At 38.6% G+C, this 21,279-nt stretch overlaps 1 pseudogene; it reads left to right on the top strand.

Moving 5' to 3' along the window:
- Positions 1-216: 216 nt before the first annotated feature.
- LOC136849354 (uncharacterized) lies at positions 217-1,462 on the top strand (annotated as a pseudogene).
- The last annotated feature ends 19,817 nt before the right edge of the window (positions 1,463-21,279 follow it).

Here is a 21,279-nt window from a genome sequence, read left to right as displayed (position 1 = left end):
AAGTCTATATGATCACTACATCACAGATAATTGTTTATCAAGTATTTGGGTTGTATCATTCCTGTGTAAATACATCATTCAACAATTTTTCCTGGAACTTTTGACTTACCCTCGTATATATATATATATATATATATATATATATATATATATATATATATATATATATATATATATATATATATATATATATATATATATATATTTGTTTATTTAAATGTATTTTTTTTTTTCTACAGGCCATGTGAACGAGTTGCTGATGCTATGGGGATGACTCCGAACGCTGTCCGAGTGTTGGTGAGCCGTGGAAAGAATCCTCATCCACCTGAAACACCACCTGCATCATCAAATACGTCGCCTCTGGTCTTTGACAACTTCACCGTTGGTTCCATTAGGAGACATGTGCACAGCATGTTTGCTGCTAAGCGATTTTTCACTATTGCCACTTTAGCGGAAGAACTTAAAATGCTAAATATCATTCCTGAAGAAACATCTGAGAAGGCAGTATGGCGAATCCTCCATAACATGGGTTTCCAGTACAAAACATCCCAGCGGAAAATGTACGTACCTAAGGAAAGAAACTTTGGACGTCGTTTGCCGCCGAGTTGATGCTCTACGATCCCTCCAGCAACATCGTGATGAAGGAAGAGAAGTAGTGTATGTCGATGAGACGTGGTTTACGACGAGAATGCAACATAGCAAGGAGTGGGTGGACATCTCTCAATCTGTCACCAGTGCCACCTACAGCCGGCAGGTGCCACCAGGAGAAGGAGAGAGGTTTGTGGTGGTAGCAGGTGGTACAGCTAAAGGTTTTGTAGAAAATTCATTTTTATGCTTCCCTGCGAAAAATAAAACCGGCGACTACCATGGAGAAATGAATTCAGAGATATTTATTCGGTGGCTAACATCACAGCTCCTGCCGTCGCTTGAGGATCCTTCGGTGCTGGTGCTAGACAACGCCCCATACCATAGCCAATTGACAGGAGATAGCCGATGCCCAACAACAGCTACAAAAAAGGAGGATTTGGTTAACTGGCTCAGGTCTCGAAAAATACAGTATCCAGCTCACGCAACACGCCCTGAGCTTCTAAAGATATGCAGGGGCAACCGGCCGAAAACCAGTTTACATTGTGGATAACATAATCCGTGAATGGGGCCATGAAGTGGTTCGCTTGCCCCTGCCCATCCTGAGCTCAACGCCATCGAGCAGGTGTGGGGCTGTATGAAACGACAGGTGCGCTCCTCGTTGCAACGGTTTACCCGTGCTGATCTCTTTGCCAGGCTTGAAGAGGCCAGGCTTGCTGTAACAGGGAAGACGTGGGCTGGCGCTGTCAGGAGATCAAGATATTTTGAAGATGATTACTGGCTTTCAGATAATATTCAAGATAGTATAGATCCGGTCATCATCAACATTGATAGTGACGAGGAAAACGATCTTTTCCTTGAGGGTGATGATGAGTAAAATGTATAAGTGTCCATTTCTTTTTTTTTTTTTCATCCCTCATATATCTATGCTTTCCAGCAATTGGTGATAACATTATTTTGGAAAAGCAAAGCTAATGAATACTTTGATACGAGTATATCAGCCTGGCATGTAGACAATGTCAATGGATTTCTCAAAGTACGGTTGATTGGTTCATTAATTGAAGTCTGGTATAATTCCAGTGACAAAGTCGCAATGATATTTGTCACATACCTTTAAGTAACAAAAATAGGTACTGGTACTTATAACGTAAATAAATGTATAAAACTATAGGTTGAAATATAATAAATCTTATGTATGTATGAACACACACACACACACACACACACACACACACACACACACACATATATATATATATATATATATATATATATATATATATATATATATATATATATATATATATATATATATATATATATATATATATATGATTTCAAAATTTATCAAATGGCCGATGTCAATGCCCTTATATGAAACATCTTTTAGAAGTCTACCTTCTAAGGAATTCAAGCTACTCTCTGGTGAAATTGAAATTGATATGATAAATTATATCAAACAATGCTCTCTGTCATTTTCTTCCTGGCAATTGATGTATCGAGTAACCTGTGTTGTGTGGAAGAATGAGTCCTACGGCTTAACCTAAAGAAAACTATATTTCTATTGCTTTACCAACACTCGCTTGAAGTGCGAAGTGTAGGGTTAGCATGGCTTCTTTCGTCTCCTGTCATAAGTCTCATTCTTGATCTTCAATGTAAGTGAGTGGGTAAGATATAAAAGGTTGGTCTTGTGTTTAGGTAAAGTCTAAAGTCACGAATCACATTACCAGGTATGCTGAACTTTTACTGACAAAGAATTTCGTATTGCTTGGGGTAGGTCATATGACAATTATCTATGGAGTTAAACAGGCGTTTAACAATTCGGGGGATGGGAGGTACAGGGGAAGAAACGTTATACCAACGTCACTGAGGGACGTCATCACTTTTGCGAATGTGTGGGTGGCTACGACTGGCTTTAGCCTCATTTTCTTGAGTAAAAAGTTAATGAAACGTAATTGGCAATGCACAGTATTTCCCAAAATTAAGCCATTGTATGAAGCGCTCCCTGCTTTGATATCATGGAAATCCATCAGTTATTTTAGGAGTTATTTAAAACAAACACTATTACACGGCCTCTGGAAACGTTAGTAGTGCAGTTTCTATAAAGGATTCTTATCCATTCTACATGCAGAGATGGTATTCCTAATTTGCACATAACTGTGAACAAAAAAAAATGACATAAAGGGTCAAAAGCCTTCGTAGAATCTAATATCATAACAACTTTTCAAGCAACCAGTAACATTTCATCTTTTATGATAATTCAAATTTCCTTAGAAAATTCAGCAAGCAAACCATCTATACTTAGTGCTTACCCTTTATTCTGACTCTTTATTACATTAAACAATTCATTTACATAAATATTAGCAGTTGACATTTCACAGTATTCTTCATCTAATTTATTATTGCACCATTCTAAGTAGTCACTTAAAGTCTAATCAACATTAATTTTTCCATATATATCTTTCTCCAACGGAGTAGCATAATATGAGAGAGCATCCGAGTTTCTCAGTATCTGTCCCTTTTGCCCTTCACTATTTCATATTACGTGGTTTCCTTAGCAAATGTTATGTCAGCCTTTCACCTTCAATTTTATACCTCATTCTTAGTCTTAGCTTCATTCCCTCACACATTTCATTTTTCAAGTTCTCAGTCCTATTCTTTGCTGAAGTCATTGTTGCAAAGTCAACATCATCGTCACTTGAATTTATGTATAATAATTTTAACTTATGCTGCAAAATTAATCAAACCATATTTTCTTTAGACGGGAGTTTTTTCGGTATCTTGATAAAAAATTCTTTGTTTTGAACTTTACAATAATCCCACCATTGTATTATAATATGAAATAACCTTTTTCTCTTTTGAGAAACAGCCACAGAATTTTTATTTTATTTTACAACATTTTTCTTTTTTACTTTTAACTTCTAAACATTCCTACTGGTTGCATTTGTTTGACATTTCATATTTGTCATAACCATGTCATGATCTGGACAAGATACAAGAACAGCTTCACATGAGTTAACGATTGAATACAGATGTTTAAATTATAGTCTGTCAATACGTGAAGCATCGTTTCCCGAAGATACCTGTAATCTGTTAATATAAATGTATGGGTGATTATCTTTCAGACTAATGTTCTTCGTTAAATCAACGAACTTAGAAATCATACCATCATCCCTAGTGCTCTTATCCCTTGGGTTTGTCCCAGAGTTAAATCTCCCCCAAAATATTATATGATCAGCATTACATCTTCAAGAAGAACTCAGGTTAACAAGGAATCTCTCTTTTTCTTAGTAGCACCAAATGGTACTTGAACATTTAATAATACGAATGTTTTTAATATTAGATTCTTATGGTGTTATGTTATTATCCTCTAAGATTGTTAGGCTTCTTCTAACTTATAGCAATTTGCTCATTTTTCTTATTTAAACCATGCATATTGACTGCAAAAATAATATAGAAAATCAATAGAATGCATAAAATAATCTATATTATATAAAATCAAGAGAATATATAAAATAATATATAATATATAAATCAAGAGACTGTAAACAAAGCAAAAGCATAAACTATGAGAGACAAATACAGTGCACAAAAATGATCCAACTCTTGTTCTCCTCTTGGCGGTGCCGTTCTTCTGTTCTTGCTCTTTTTCAGCTGGAGTTTTTTTTTTCCCTTTGTTCTTCATATTGACTGACAACACACCGTTCCTCCCAGTTGAGTTCCAACATTATTTTCATGTATGTGCACCATTTTGCTGTTCACAAAATTGTCATCAGAATCACCTTTGGTACTGGTAGCGTTCTCGCTGCCATCCTCCTTCTGGCAATTTTGACGTCACTCTCGCTGGTTAGCAACGATCGCCCACCAGCAACCTCCCTTGTCCCCGCTGGTATACAATGCTTCATCTAAGACTACTTCCTCCATTAGGCCATCTTGGCTCTGGCTTAGACCTAGGATGGTATTCTCATGTCATTACATGCATCATTAGTCGAACAAATGTTTGGAATTTCTTTATTGCTGAGGTTGCCTTAAATTTTAATATCTGTTTTGTCTATAACTACATTACCATTTACCTGATTATGAATTCCACTAAGTTCATCATCTCATATACTTCATTTCCATGTTCCATTGACTGCTCTGTCTCTCCTGGTTGCGATAATAGGCAATCTAAAGTACTAAATACATTTATTCCGTTTTCCTTCTCTTAAGAACATTGAGCTGCCATATGGTTGCTCCTTCCACATTTGTAATATTTTATTTTTGACATTGTAAGAAAAAAAAAAAAAAAATAATTGTGACCCTGAATGTTCGGTGTGAATGGATACTACTCCTAAGTTCCATTCGTGTCGCCCAGATGCCGTTTAGACCTTCTACTTTCCCTTGAGCAAAGCCATCAAGTCTAATTCCGTAATACCTTCCATGTTTTCCAAGGACATTTTCCTTATTGCAAATAGAGAATAACGAATAGAGACGTACGTGTACATCCTACTAAATTATTTTTCTATTCTTATTGAAAACTAGGAATCAAGTTGCAGATCTAAAATAGTTTGCATGGGTGTTTACGTTATACGTAGAGCTGTACGCCAAACTTCGAATGTGGTTTGTGCTTCTCCTTTCCTCAAGATTGTACTCGTAAGTATGGAGCATTCGTCCATGGGCTCTAAACAGTAAGGCGTGTGTTCGGTATCTTTAGCGTTTTGGCTTGAGTCTGAAAGGTAAGTAGGATCTAACTTTGTCTAGTTTAGTTATTCAGATCGTGGTTGTGCCTCATACAGACGTTCTGCTGGCCGCCATTTACAGCTCATGGGCGGGCATTTCGGAGAGAGCGCCTTTGAGTGGACAGCTTTGTGGTGCATGACATTACATGAATGCAAGCCACAAGACTGGTCAGTTCCTGAAGAACAAACGTCTTGATCAGAAACATAAGATGCATATTACAACAAAGTGATAATGGCAGCTGCTCCTTTCTGATCCTGATTTATCTGCTTGAATGATCCATTTATCATGAATAGGCTATGCCAAGAACGTTTACATAATTTCACAATTCTAGGCATCTCATACAGAAAAGTTATAATTTACATTTCTCTATGGACACAAAACTTATTTATTTTTTTTTTAAATATTGAAATCGCTATCAGGACTGCATATTTGCTATTTGTCTTTTAATTCTGGTGCAAAGAAATCTCTCGATTACTAGAAACTAGAGTTCTCGAAGGAAGATATGAGTTACAGAATGATGCTTCAAGATATCACCTTTAACCATGTCTTACAGTTGTTAAAGCTTTAGAATTAAAAAAAGAAAAATGACGACAATGCTACATACTGTAGAAGTGATTTGTCTTGCACAACGATACATTGTATGAAATGACTGATGAGCGGTGGTCAGAATGGCACGACAAGACTAATCGGTGACGGCAAAAGGTCTGGCCTGTCAGAATACGTCAATACGGTGTTATATACTTTTCGCGCCAGACACGACGCAGAGCCGTGTCGGATTAAAAAGAGCGCCGGTGATCGAAGCGTGTGAAAGCAAGCTAAACGCCACTGGTTATTTACAAGCACGACACTAGGCCGTAGCTAGCTGCCGGCGGTAAGACAATGCGCCTGAAATGGGTGCTATTGTTATCGCATTTGTTAATGTTAAAGTTAAAGAGGAACACCGGCCAGTCGACAGTTTTTCAGCACTTTTACAAGTAAAGTACATGCAAATGAACAGTGCCATTAGTTACAAATTCCTATAGCAACCCCCACCCCTCTTCTCTCTCTCTCTCTCTCTCTCTCTCTCTCTCTCTCTCTCTCTCTCTTTGGATGCATATTTCTTAAATACTTTTAATTCTTAGCAGGAATAGGATCTGACTTTCAAACTTCACTATGTTCAAACAGCATTAAGAATGAGAGAACACACTCTTCTCAACGTGTAGTTTTACTATGAGTAAAGAGAAACAAGAATTCAAGATTTCACATTATATGCAGCACACACACTTTTTAATTAATTCGTCTCTGCCTGAAGTGGATCCTAAAGGATTTCCTTCAAGATGGATTTTCGGGCCCCTGTGGACTCCTTCACATCATGTAACATTCTATGCGGAGAAGTTATTTATTGTTTATAAGAAAAATAAAATGAAAATAAATTTTCTTTTCTGAATCAGATGATAACCAGGGCTTAAAAATACCAGTAAATCTGTGAAATTTACAGTTTGTCTACATATTACAACAGACTGAAAAGGCCACCTAAAGAAAAGTAACAAAAAATAAAAAGAAGGGAAATAATAAACATAAAGCAGCAAAAAAATAATTAATAAACACGATGTCAACTCCTTGTAACAAAATGTAAATCTTAATACGAATGCAAATCTTCGTGATAGTGGGATTTTTTTTTACAAAATACACACACACATATATATGTATATATCTATCTATCTATATCTATATATATATATATATATATAAATATATATATATATATATATATATATATATATATATATATATATATATATATATATATATATATATATATATATATATATCTTTGTTACAAAGTGATCAAGCACCTGGTTATTACACAAATAATAATACCAAAAGTTGCCTTGCATCGACCAGATACTTGAAACCTCATAACAAAGAGTTACAGAATCTCTAAATTTACCATAGACTTACTTATCACTTGAGAAAATGAATGTAACTTTATCAAGTTATGGATGAGGCAACAATTATTAAGTAATATCCAGATTAATGGAATGTGGGTTTCACTTCAACCAGCACTGTAACTGTCTCTCTGGTTCTATTTTACCTAGATAAGTCTCAGGTGAACAAACAGATACATCACTTACCTTGTACACATTCATTAATGTCTCTAATTACTGGTGATCAAAATGAAATGCTATGTTTTAAAAACTTTAAACAAGCAGGTTTATTTCTAAGTTCAAAAGTTATATGTAAAGTTCACAATCTCAAAAGATTTACCATTAATTGACAACAGTGTAAGATTTAAGTACTTCTTAATCAAGTTTAATTCACAAAACTCTAATTTATTAAAAAAGCAATTTGGTTAGGTAAGAATCAAACTATTAACTATCACTCAAGTGCCAAGTATTTACCTGATTAACCATTACAAACAGTCACCAAAGTATTACTGACTGGAATCCATATAACATTCTCCAAAATATCAATAACAGGTAGGCACTAACAAAATGCTAAGAAATCACCAGCAAAACACAGTAATAATAAAATTATAATAATGTGATAGCACAGACATATAAAAATGCAATATGCAAAAAATGGAAATACACCAATCACCAAAAATGTGCCTAAAGACTATATCAATCTTTAGAAAACACTGTTAAGGCACTAAGACTTATTCCAAATAACAATTTTCTTTTACCAAGAATATCACTTTAAGTCTTACCATTACAAATCAGTAATTACCACATTACCTTTTGTAATTATTACACCAGTATTACATATCTCCTCAACACTTGCACAAAATAATATTCCTGATCACCTTCTACAAAATTAACACACTTCTGGGGTGAGTTTAACAGAGCTTTTACAACCAGAAACCCTTTCAATTATTTCCCGTATATGTAATGGGATTATTGAGAGAGAGAGAGAGAGAGAGAGAGAGAGAGAGAGAGAGAGAGAGAGAGAGAGAGAGAGAGAGAGATGTTTCTCTCAGGAATGCTTCTGGCAGACCACCTCATCTTCAGAAAAACACTGCACTTTTAACTCTCCAAAAAGCCCTTTCAGAATACTCAAGAATACACATAAGGTATTCAGAGAATACCTAATTCCTTATTCTACAGAATACACAAGTATACACATATATGAATACACACGGTTGAGTTTTGAGCGCCATACCCTTATCTCTTATCTACATGATGGACATTCCTGTTCAGGCTAAGCAGATTCTTGGGAGACCTACGCAGCTGAGCAAACAATGGAAAGCGCTTTTAGATCCAAAGCAACTCCACTTATCTACTGTTTCTCATTCCCTCTTTCTCAGATTACGAACAGAATAAGCACAGACACAGCTAATAACGATATGTTAAGCATACAGAGCAAACATATAATAGCGAACTCGCCGATTGGATGACAGCTCATGACGATAACATAGGAGAATTCTTTTTCCTTTAGCGTGAGTTACAAGACACCTGTGCAAATATGGAAGGCAAACAGGATGTGGTGACCTGATAAGAATTTCACAATACCACTTCAAATATTAAATAAAGGGAAAAATTATTCCATAGTAACATAAGCTTACATGATATACAACTTATCTGCAAGAAAAAGACATTTTAAAATCACGTCTTCACAATAAATGACGAATCTGTAAGCAAAACTTCACAATTTCCACAGAGACATAAAATGGTTACATATATTATAACACCTTATAATAATATATATACTGTATATGGTTATAATCACTTTTGTACATGATTCATTTATCACACATCACCACAGGTGAAAAATAAGAGACCGGTTTCGACTTTATTTTCAACCCATTGACGAAGGACTGGCACAGAGTATTAGAAGTCACAAATATATATACTACAGGAGCACTACTGACGAACATACACAACGGTTAGAGACTACATATCCACCCACAGGCCGGTGTCAAGATAGGAGTGCCATTCAGAACTCATTTGGCTAAAAATCACAATATACTCTCAGGGGACAATACTGATAAACATACTGACCATAGCGACAACAGATCCACACCTGACAGGTGTCAGGGAGGCGAGTTGGGAAAAGTCATAGGCACTGCTGCCCCGCATTGTGTGTACAAATATGATAATCTTATTTTCTTACATCTCTATGGCCTACCTTAAAATTTAAACAATTTGCAAATTTCTTTTCATATTAAAGGATCAAGTTTATACATACCTTGACTGATATTCATATTATGGATGTAAGGCAGTACAAACAATTTTTTTGTGTTGTAAGTTTCTTTTTGGTTTTGATACATAGTCTTTTTTGCCGATTGAAATGCACTGTTTAATACATTGTTAGGATATTTCAATTTCTTGCCTGCATTCCTAATTTTATCTATTCCTCATCGATATATTCAGGGCTACATACACATAATGCTCTTAAAAACATAATGAAATCACTAATTTTTTAACCTTACTGCTTTGTCCAGAATAAAAATGCACATAGGAAGAAATATTAGTGGGTTTTCAATACACACTATATTTAAACCCATTACTATTTCTCCGTATGAGGACATCCAAAAAAGTTAAGCACCCATCATTTTCCATTTCCATAGTGAATTAAATTGATGGTAATAATTGATTTAACTTGGCAAAAAATTATTTAAGTCTTCGTGCTATGACCATACACAAATTATGTCGTCAACATACCTAAATTATGTTACATTGTGTGGAATTATGTTGTTTAATATTTTCTTTTACAAAAATTCCATATATAAGTTACTTAACACTGGGGACAGTGGGTTTCCCATTGCCATAGCAAAATTTTGTCAGTAAAATTTACCATAGAATTCAAATTTACATTCTTTCACACAATTTAGTCAGTTCATTTTCTAAAAGCACTTTAATTGAATTGAAAATTGAATTGATTAAATTATATATATATATATATATATATATATATATATATATATATATATATATATATATATATATATATATATATATATATATATATATATATATATATATATATATATATATATATATATATATTATGTGTATCCTTTAGCTGATGAGTTTAAATATTACATACTTTGATATATATTGAATTACTTTACCTAAGACCCACCTAACCCAGTGAATTAAAGTTAGATTTAGCTCTAAAAGACAGATAGTGAATAGATCAGGACGCCGGTTAACACTCGTTCACAAAGAATAGAGGTTTATTCATAACCACAGGGATGAATTCAGCAAACTTGCTGGAACACTAGTTTCAGCGAAACAAGAATTTTAAATGAAGTGAATGAGTTACTTACAGGAGCTAACAGCAGCTCAGACAATGATTCCGACTTCGGACAAATCTCATTGTGCTGTATCAGGAATTTACTGCAAAGTCGAATTAAGGCTTCTCGATACTAATGATGGGGATTCTTCTCCCAGGAAGAGGATGTTGCATAGGCTCAAGGTATACTTAATTATCTGGGGAAGATAATATAATGCTCAGGTGTATTAGTTTCCTTGGTCCGTTTGGAATAACAATTTTCTCCCTCACGTTTGGAGTGGGACAGAAAGACAAAGTCGGGTTAGTGGACCAGCCGAGATGCATCTTGCCTCCATGAAGTCTTAGCTCAGAGTCTGTAGATGTGGGTTGTCTTGGGTCATGGCTGTTTTCAAATTCCTCTTGTCCAGGTTCTGAATTGAAGGGACAAAAGACTTGCCAGTACAAAGGTCATAGAAAAGTAAGCTTAAGGTACTGTGTATCTAAGGTCTGTCCTAGCAAAACCTATCTCTTCTCATATCCCTCTGAACTAAAATTCCTACCCCTTTGATGATTGGGATCTGTTCAAAACAACTCTTGCCTGTTTGCTTCTTCCTGCATCGTATGCCCTCTTACTTTAGCAAAGATAATTTCTGGTATTCAATTAAAGCAAGGAAGAGAGGTCGAACAGATAATATTTATAATAGTTTCCCCCCTTAAAAAGGCCTTCACTTCCTTTTGGGCATGAAGGTCTATACTGAGTAAGCTTTTCGCCTCGATTACTTTACTCTTTTCCCTTGAACAGATTTTGCCATTACAATGCGAGTAGCTAAGGATCTACCTGACTCTAGAATGGGATATGAGCTATAATCACTTACTTTCTACAAAATCCTAACACTACTCAAAGGTGTCTACAGATTTTTACGTGCTACCTCTGATGATTGTGATATTCAGTCCTAGTCAAATGGTACATTCAAATTGTATCTTTTATGACACAACCTATTAGAACACTACTGTAGCACCAACGTCAATGACAATGAACTAGCTAAGTTACAATATTCTTACTAGTATACAATTTCTTACATGAAAATTTGCAAGCACAGTAAACAAAGGTGTAACGTTAGTTTTTAAATGAGTTTTTTTATATGGAAAATGCTTTCCTCAAATGAGGTATTGTCCCATGTATGTCATGAGCTCAATGGCTCTACTCACAATAGTTACGATTACTGGCTTATCAAGTTATACTTGCGTGATCATTGCTGCTCATTACAAGATTAAAGTGACAATGTTACTATTACTACTTACTGAGTCTGGTCTAGGCTGTTACTAAGGCAGAGATCACATTGGCTACCTCCTCTGGGCAGGAGCCAAGATCATTCTGAGATGGAAAGGCACTGTGCAAAGGAGACACGAGTGCCAGGGTGAGCTTGTGGCTCATGCAACTACTTTTTCTCTCTTCTGCCCCTTCTTCTTCTTCTTCAGGTTCCTCCAAGGCCTACCTATGACAGTCCTGTGAGATGATGAGGGCACTGACTCTGGGGAAAGGCCAGAAGGGCTAGCAGGCATGAAGTCAGGGATAACCTCCGAGGCGACAGGAGGGCTCCCTACTCTGGCTGCTGTGACAACCAGAGCAAGAGTGGTCTCAACCTCTGCATCTGGGGAGGCCAGTTCCTGGTCTCCCAGAGAAGGTGTAGCAGTTCGATCCACTAGAGGTTCATCCTCTGGGGACGGATTTGGTGCGGAAGAAGTGTCGGGCACCAAAGGCCACACGTTGCTAAGATTAATGCTGTGAAGGTTCCTGGATCTCCCATAGATGGATCTGTCTCATGATCTGGACCTGGCACAGGGTCCAATTCTTATGGTGAATCAACATCCGAGGAGGACGGAGCGTGGCACTACCCAGTGCTCACAAGTGGCACTGGCAAAGATTGATGACCAGGCATGCCTGATGAGGGGTCCGGAGGTGCAACACCTTGCGGATGCTTGGGTTGGGCTGAGACAGAGATTCCTGTCCCAGCTGAAGGTCAGAGCCTCTAGGAGATTATTGATTTGGGGCATCTGCTGGGGGCTGCTTATTTGGGCAGCCCTCCCAATTAGTGGAGTGGCCTGTCATCTTGCATACTCTACAGCAGTACTGCTTCCCTTGAGTGTCCTTTTATGGAGAGGGAGGACTTCATTGGTGGCCGTCCTTTCGTGAAGAGGGAGGACTAGGCCTGGAATTGCACTGTGTGTGCCCCTTCCATTGACCACTTCAGCGGGTGGAAGGTATTTCTTCTTGTTTTGGGGCACACCAGTCAAAGTGGCTGTGCTCTTGTTTGGTGATCCAATGCCTCCATTGTGGAGGTGGCGTGGCTGTGAAGTGGCATTGGCAAAAGGCTTCCCCAGATGAGGTCCCAACCCATCAGGAATTCCACTGTGGGCCTGATTCTGTTTTTGACACCAAGGCAGTGAGGTAGCTTTCCCCAAGGAGTCGTAACCTGAAGCTCGACTGTGGGAATGGTTTTGGTGTGACCCTCTACCCATTTCATCTCCCACCAAGTTTGTTCATCAACCATGGCACTGGCTGGCACTTGGAGCCTGTAAATCAGGCTAACATCGGCTGCAGTGTCTACCATAACCGGTAGGGCCAGTGGCAGGCTAGATCCATCAAGGGGTACTACCGAGATGAACTGGGTATCCAGCCTCTCGGGATGAGGTATCTTCTGTGGCCCAGCCACAGGGAACAGGGTGCTTATTAAGTTGACGAACTTGGTGGCTGGGACATGATTTTGGCAGACCAGATGTCCAGCACTCTGGTGGCCAGCAGCTCCACAGGATGGACAAGGGCCATTTGTGGGGGCTCGTTCACCTGCGGTGACTGTTGGTGGGGAAGGTTGAGTGGAAGTAGAGGGAGACAAGTTCTGGTTGTTAGTATCAGGCAGCTTAGTGGTGCCCAACTTTTAATGACAATCAGATTCATTGTGCCCCACCTTCTTACAAAGGGTGCACGTAGGTTTGCTAGGTAGTCCGTTCTTTGGGCAAGTCAAGCCTGAGGGGTACTCAAGTGGCACTATGCACCTTTGAGATGTGCTGTGGGACTGGTTGTGGGTTTCCAATGAATCGGCCATGCAGCAAGTTTCCATAAATGTTGTGGGCTGCTTGTCACTGAGATACACAGCAAGAGGCCCAGGAACATATTGGAAAAGATCCTCCAGCATGGTCCAATTGAATAAGTCCTTGAATGTAGTGCATGACAGGGAGTCTAACCAGTGTGTACCAAACTGGATCTTGTGACAGACCCATTCGGTCCAGGACCAGCTGGCTTCCTTGGGAAGACCTCAGAACCACTGTCTCCATTCCTCAGGGGTTATTCCATAAACTTTTGTTATGAACCTACGAACTTCTACCATGTCGCCTCTTTGACTCTTCTCCCTTCTTATATCCCTCTGAACTAAAATTCCTACCCCTTTGATGGTTGCGATCTGTTCAAAACAACTCCTGCCCACTTGCTTCTTCCTATATCATATGCCCTCTTACTTTAACAAAGATAATTTCTGGTATTCAATTAAAGCAAGGAAGAGAGGTCGAACAGATATTATTTATAATATATATATATATATATATATATATATATATATATATATATATATATATATATATATATATATATATATATATATATATATATATTCAATAGGTTGACATTGAGTGAAATACTAAGCATATAAATATATATATATATATATATATATATATATATATATATATATATATATATATATATATATATATATATATATATATATATATATATATATATATGGTAACATTCACTCATTATCAACCTACGAATTAAAATGATAATAACATTACAATTCTTACGATAAAATTCATAATAATACAGCAAACAGAATGACTAGAAAAAGGGTAAAATATGTTTAAAATGTTGCTAATCAAAGTAAATAAAATTAAGCAAAATACAGATTTTAAATCACTTAAAATTAAAATGGAAGGTATAAAGGCACAATAACTTCACTAGTCAATATACACACTGGTATAACGCAGAATAAAAACACAAAAGTGAGGTTACAGCCACATTTCTAGCCAAAGAAGATTTCATCTTGAAGGAATACAGTACTTTTAGAATATCGAGGTCTGAAGCAAGCTGAGCATTAGTTAAAACAGAAAACTTCATCAGTATGTAAAACGTGACCAGTATCCTCTCTGCGTTCTCTAATTGCACTGTAACTAGGCCTTGAAAGATAATTGCCTGCATGAAAACACTTGCCGAGGTGTTAAAACCCTCTTATCTAAGGTGATGGTATTTCTTCCACTGTAAGTGGCATCACAACCGCTACACTGCCATTTATAGGTCAGATTGGACTGAATGCTTATTGGGATATGGTCTTTAATTTTAAAGAAATTTCCTAATTTATTTTGCAAAGTGAAGTTTGGAGGCAGTTAGGTTGTTGAATTTAGGAACAACCATTTTTATAAGGGGCGATTTTGCTAAGAATATTAAAATGCTTATAGTCTCTATTACACTGACACCTATTTGCCAGAGGACAGCTGTCCAGTAACTACTCCTCTAGCTCGCACATAGCCAGCACTGGACCGAGAGGACTCCCCTTTGCCAAGCCATCAACCTGCTTATAGGCTTTATCATTAAAAATAAAAGCAGTGCCATGCACCAGCAAACTTGAAAGTTTCTTAAAATTGTTGTAGTTAAAACCAAGAAACAGTGTCTTTATCAGTAAAAGATTTATCTTAAATAATCTGTATATTCATTATTTGACCATCCTGTTAATAATAATGATACATATCAAGACTTACTAAGCACTGGAGGTTCCTATGGCATTATGTACAGTCTGCCAAAAATTCATAAAGAGGTATTCCTATTAGACCTATCTTAACATCATGTGATAACCCCAATTATAAACTAGCAAAATATTCTATACAGATTATTCTAGGAAATATTTCTAATGATAATGACACACTGTTTCATGGTTTTAACTATGACAATTAAAAAAAAAATAAGTTAGACGTGCAGGACACAACTTTTAATTTTAATGATAACACATATTTGCAGGCTGACAGCAGGCAATGGGGAGTCCTGTCGGTCCAGAGCTAATATTTCTATCTGTGAGCTAGAGGAGTAGTTGCTGGACAACTGTCCTCTGGCAAAGAAGTGTAATTGTAATGTAAACTATAAAAATTTTAATATTCCCAAGTGTCTTCACAAAAGCTAGCAATTATTTAATCACTCTTTATTAAGATGGTTGTTCCTAAATTGAACATACAAAACTACCTCCACCCCTCTATACCTGGTGTAAACAACTGACTTCCTTTTGCTATTCCAGTCTCTCATCTTCCTTTATCTACTGGAAATAGTACTTGAGTTTCAAAGGTATTCTTTTAATTTGCTTTTTATTGTAACTATTTGCATTCAGATGAGTTTTCTATTCTAGGTTTTTTTTTTTTGCAATTTTTAGCTTAGGAATGGGGCTGGTATCAGAAACGTTGCATTAACAAAGTTATGTAATATGAAACAGATATCTACATTAGAACCCTTTCTTCTACGTATTCTGTCTAAGGCCTTCCCTTCTGTTGATAAATATTGCCACAAGTATCACTACTTCGCAGCCCTCTATGCTGATTTTTTTTAGAAAAAACACAGAGAAACAGGAAGACTCCTTAGGATGCTCCTTGTTAATTAAAATTTGACAATGAAATTCATCAAGGTTAGTAATCTCCCTCACTAAGTCTCTCCAAATTTCCTACCTTAATCTGTTTTTATGACTTTACTGGCCAAAGATTCATCTCCCCAGACAGAATCCTTCTTTCTTGGCCCCCACATGAATGGTCTGCAGTAGGAATTAATGGGAATCACCATCAGGACATTCGAATTTCACAGGGCGGTGAACACCGGCAGTAAACCAAGGCCATATAAGGACAACCTTGGGTCAACAACAGGAGAAGCAAATAGACCACTAACCCAGTGACATGCCACTGTGCACTACCTTGTTACCAAGCAACCACTCACCCCTTTTGTCTGGCTGATTCACTGGCCATCCAAGTGTTACCTTAAAGTGCCACATGTAGAAGTCCCCACTCGTCTGAGAGACTATTAATTCTGCAACAAGGGATCTTCCTTAAGGAAGTAAGGTACTGTGTGGTGGAAAGCGTTCAGTCATTTATCTTATTCTTTATCCCATTCCATTTCCTTTTCCTCTTGCATTGTGCTTATACCCTGAATATTGTCGATAACCATTTATCAGTTTTGAAGGATAACGTAATTGAACATAACTTGATGTTAGCTCCTTAAGCCTTCAGCATCCCCTTTGTAAAGATCAGACTGTGTTTTGGCTTAACAAGTGATCATGTTCCTTCCTCCATACATTGCAGAAAGGGTGTGTGAACTACTGTAGAACCATCTGCATCCACTGTACCCTTTGTCCATCAGTCAAGTTATTCCTAAGTATTAATTCATCATATTTTATTCTGTATTGAGGGGAACTCTTAATCTTGTCAATTGAGTAATTTAACTTCAAAGTGCTGAGAGCCCAGTGTATACAGCTGTTTGTAACTGATTCTTCTGATTCATGTAAATACATTTAATTAATTTAGACCTGGAATTTCTCTCTTGAGTCCTCCCATTACCTGAAATATAATTCTCCTAGCATTCATTCTTGGATGAACGTGTTGGTTCCCAGTTAGATGTGTCATCTCCAAAGGTGAGAACTTGCAATCTACCAACACTCTTAGCATTGGCGACCTTGCAATCGGATCCTTCTTGCAACTTCTAGTACCCTGTGCAACATTTGCTGCAAATTAGACAGTTCTTGCATGTCTGCTAAGCTGTGAGTTGCAGGACTGAAGCAAATACTTAGCATAAATCCATTTACATTCTATAAGCATGCAGTTGGACAGATGTTATACAGCTCAAGTATCCATTTTAACGTTTGATGTTGGTAAGTTTGTGGGTAAGAACTCTAAAATTCCAGAAGTTTATACTGTATGCATTCATAAGAGCCGAATGGGACTCAAAGATAGGAACTCCATTCACTCCGCTCAAGTAGTAGTGTTGCCATTTAGGTAGATTAGTCACGAACCATTGCTACTGAATGTTGGCAAATTTCATGACTCAGTTAGTCAGGAATTTAGCCAGGAAGTGAACAGCGATAACTCGAAAGGAAAGGTGCCAAATTTCTTTCTATTTGTGTAGCAACCTTTATTTGGTAGTGACAGAGTTGCTCACAGGCTCTGCCCCACCAACCCATCTTCCTTACCACCTGGTTTTGCTTGTAGGAGAATTAATGTTACACTTTAAAATCCTAGTCACTGCAAATTATCACATATGCTTATGATTCAGGACAGAAAGGTAGTTCATTCTGTATCTCGTAAACAGAGAAGCATTCGTACGTACATCTGTTTTGTTGTGACAGTGAGAGTCACTGCCTCACCTCACGCCTACATCTGCTTTTGTTTTGACTGCGACAGCCAACTTGCACACACACACACTCATCAGCCTTACCTGACATTTTGTGAACTGCCATTTTGAGTACCTGTCAGCTATCATTAGCTATTAGCTATCCCACGATCTTGACATATCTCCCTCTCACATAAACACGATCACCATGCAATTTTACAAAGTCATTTTAACTTTGTTTTTGTTATATGCAAGATATTTGCTTACGTAACTGTCTGCAATTTATGATAGTATTGCAAACTGTACCAACCATGCCAATTCTTTAATAAGAATCCACTCTTTAACAAGCATAATCATTCATTGATGATACATTCAGTACATCTGAGATAAGGCTTTAAACGCTTAAATTATAGTAACATTACCAGTGTAAACATTTTATATTGTGATCATTGTTATTTGTTATACTAACCATTGCTTTACAACTTACTTAGCTAAAACAAACCTAACTTATGAATATAAGCCAATAAACAATGGAAGTCAGTTCTGCCTCAAAAACTACTGCGATCTTCTCGTAAACCTGTCAACGCGTATACTCCATCAAAATCAGCACTAACACACCTTTTATTTCCGTGTTACCGTCCACGGCCAAGCAATTCAGATAGTGGGTGCCAAGAGCATATTTTACTTGATTCTCTTTAACGAGTCCTCACTACTTAGTTCCACAAACCCAGTTCATTGAACTCATACACACCGGCATACCATTTCACAGTGTCTCATTTAAGTTCTCCTGAACAAACATTAACCTTTACACTATTGCAGTTCGCATCTGTGTGCAAGCAACAAACCGACCTTTAGAAAAAAACAATAATTCTTTGGAACAAACCAATTGTTCTGTGGAACAAACAACCAGTTCTTTAGAACAAACCAACCATTCTTCAGAACCAACAAACCGTTCTTTGGAACATCACCCCTGCACTTGGCAAATGAGTGACTGCTGTGTGTACATTAACTGCCGTAACTTGGGCCGTGTTATCAGAAACTCACACCTTGAGTATTCCCACCAGTGTGCTTATTGCATAACTGACCAAGTGGTTTCACCACACATTGAGTGCCCACAGATTTTGCATTTCCCACAAAGTTTGCTACATGTCTCCACTCCATTCAAGCCATGAGTGCCACATATCTGGTTCTCTGGACCACTGGCACCTTAAGTGCCACCACCACTACTGTGTATCAGAACACAACCTGCATCTGTGCCTCTAGGCACTAAGTGCCACCAGCGTATCCTTCACCTTACTTGTACTTCTGGTAACCCCACTGGGCCCTCGAGTGCCACCTACTCGCTCAAAGAATGCTCCCAGTGTCACCTCTTTTATAAGGGAGCACTGTACAGTATTTGGAGGCCCTCACCCAAATTACTCCAATTAGCATCCGGCCCAGTGCCATCCATTTCCACCCTACGGAACCACACTCTAGTTCTTCAGAACGACCTCGCAACTTAGTGGCAGTGCCACCTTGCCAAATGAAGCACTCCCATTACTGAGTAGCCTACCATACCCTGACAAAAGCCGTGTCATTCCCATACTGTGCAATTGCTTGCACAGTCTGCCACCTACCTACTTCACACCTTGCTTGGAACCTTGAGCCCACAACAGCTGCAGCAACATGTCTGCCAAAGACTACAAGAACTTCCTGGAAATCATGAGGGGGCTGACCCTCAGGGGGGGAGCAACTGAACATGTGGATCCACGAACAGGGGAGGAGGAGGCTGCAGCCAAGAAGTAGAGAAAGGAAAAGGAGGCTGCTCCTATGATAGAGAGAGATGAGAAGGAAGCTGCCACTAAGAAGGAGAGAGAAAAGAAGGGGGCTGCTGCTAAGAAGGAGAGAGAAGAACAGGAGGCTGCCACTAAGAAGGAGAGAGAAGAGAAGGAGGCTGCCGTTGGAAGGAAGGAGAAACAGACAGTTTGAATTAGTCTTGGCCCAGGAGAAAAGAGCTGAATTGGAAAGACAAGGAAGGGAAAGTCAGTGAAACCAGGAGATAGTGCTCAAAAAGTACCACCAGGAGAGTGCCATGGCACTTGCCCTACATAGGACTGAGCATCCTGCTCCAGCAACTCCTCAACCCACCCTCAACAGCATAAGTTCGCTACTCCCAAAGTGGAATGACTCAGAACCTGAGACATGGCTCAAATGAATGAACACATCTTCAGCAACCACACCGAAGCAGAGATCTCCTTGATCCTTGCCAAACATATGAGTGGCAAGGGACTGGTCTCTTTCAGCTCCTTAGACAATGGTGAGCAGGAGGACCTTGGAAAAGTCAGAAAGGCTGTCTTCAAAGCCTATGAAATCACTCCTGAACGCTGGAGTCAGCAGTGGCGCAGCTTACCAAAAGGAGTTGGTCAAACTTGGGTAGACTGGGCCTACCACAAAATTCTTGCTGTTAAGTATTGGATAGACGCCCTCGAGATCACAACCCTCGAGGACCTCCTGGAACAAATGCAGCTGGAAGACTTCTTTTACCATGCCCCAAGTCCTTTAGCTACCTACCTAAGTGAGGAACGTCCCAAGGCACTTGCTGAGTGCTGCCGGTTAGCAGATGATTGGGACACCTTTTATCCTTCCGCCAGTTCCCTGAATCGGAAGATCACCCATTCTGTTCACACCTCAGTGCCAGCCAAACCAAAGAATGGGCGATCTTCTAAACCTCCTATATGCACTCATTGCAAAAGGAAAGGGCACTTGGAATCCCAATGCCGATCTAAAAGGGGAGCCACTGCACTGGCTCCCTCTGATCAATCCAAGCATTATCAATAATCTTCCCCAGCTCCTAAAGGGGGACTCAACAACTTTTATTGCACTACCAGCAAAACCTAATGGGACTCCACCAACTAGAAGATTGCTCTGGCAAAGCAACTACACCCACCATTACACTGGCAGTTACCAATTATCCATCCTTAGGCCCTCCAGCCGAGGGTTCTATATTTGTGGTGCCTCTCAAGGTTAATACCCAGCACACCAGTCAAGGCATTTGAAGACACTGGCGAGCAAATCTCCCTGATACAGGAAGGCAAGGTCCCCTATGGGGCTAAAGTTGAGAAACCAACTCATCACCATCGGGAGTATCAATCATGTAAAATTGACTCTCCCAACAGTTCGTTTGAGGGTCACCAGGCCTCACAGAACCAAGATCTGCACACTTGCAGTAGCCAAGTACCTTCCTGGAGGCTATGACCCCCTCCTGGGACAGGACTCTCTGTCCCCACCTAACTGAAGATGACCCAGGGGTCCTGCCCCCACACAGTTTCTATCAGGCACTAATAGTTCTCCCAGACCTGCCTCAAAGTCCCTGCCAGGGCCACTTTAGTGCCCTG

Source organism: Macrobrachium rosenbergii, chromosome 21, assembly GCF_040412425.1.
Source record: "Macrobrachium rosenbergii isolate ZJJX-2024 chromosome 21, ASM4041242v1, whole genome shotgun sequence".
Taxonomy (NCBI): domain Eukaryota; kingdom Metazoa; phylum Arthropoda; class Malacostraca; order Decapoda; family Palaemonidae; genus Macrobrachium; species Macrobrachium rosenbergii.
This window is presented reverse-complemented; position numbering and strand designations above follow the sequence as displayed.